Source organism: Pundamilia nyererei, unplaced genomic scaffold (assembly GCF_000239375.1).
Source record: "Pundamilia nyererei isolate P.nyererei 1_Seehausen unplaced genomic scaffold, PunNye1.0 scaffold00251, whole genome shotgun sequence".
Lineage (NCBI taxonomy): Eukaryota > Metazoa > Chordata > Actinopteri > Cichliformes > Cichlidae > Pundamilia > Pundamilia nyererei.
In genome coordinates, this window is record NW_005187652.1 from 62,859 (window position 1) to 63,840 (window position 982).

Consider the following 982-nt stretch of genomic DNA (forward strand, 5'->3'; position numbering starts at 1 on the left):
AAAGAGTTAGATACTGATATTCTTATATTATCAGAAACCTGGCTTACTAAATCAATTACTGACAAAGACATTGCAATAACGGGCTATAATCTTTTCCGTTGCGACCACCCCAGAAAGGGTGGCGGTGTTGCAATTTATATAAAAAGCAAATTCCATGTTACTGTCGATTCATCGGTATCTGTTTGTAAACAGTTTGAACTTCTTGCCCTCAAGCTCCAACTTTTCAAGGGCTATTTTATTACCATTGTGGGCTGTTATAGATCCCCCTCAGCTAGTAGTGAGGCTTTAGTTTCACTTAATGAACAACTATCTACTTTAGATTTTAATGAAATTGTGCTGGCCGGAGATTTCAACTGGGACTAGTTGTCCTCTGCCTCAGACAGTTTTAAATCCATGTGTGATTCATATAATCTCACACAACTAATTTACAGCACAACTCGTCCAAATCTTAAATGCCCAGAAAAGTCATCACTTATTGATTTATTTTTAACTAATATGCCGTATAAATATTCTCACACTGGGGTTTTCGCAAATGATATCAGTGACCACTGTGTGGTAGCTGTAGTCAGACAATCGAAGCTCCTAAAATCAAGGCCACAAATAGTTTTTAAACGAGATTTTAAGCATTTCTGTGAGCAAGCTTTCTTTCATGATTTATGGGACTATAACTGGAGTAGAATCTACCTGACAACTGATCTTGAGCTGGCATGGAATTATTTTTATGATACTTTTATCAAAATTATAAATAAACATGCCCCCATCCGCAAATTTAGAGTAAAATGCAGAAACAACCCTTGGTTTTCTCCTCAGCTCTCCAGTCTACTCAAAAAAAGGGATGCTGCCTGGGCTAAGGCCAGAAAAACTAAATCCGAAGTGGATTGGCTGATTTTTAGACAGCTCAGAAACTGTTCTACTTCCTTAATTAAAAAGGCCAAATCAGAATTCTATCTTTCAAATACTACTAAACATTTGAACGATCCTA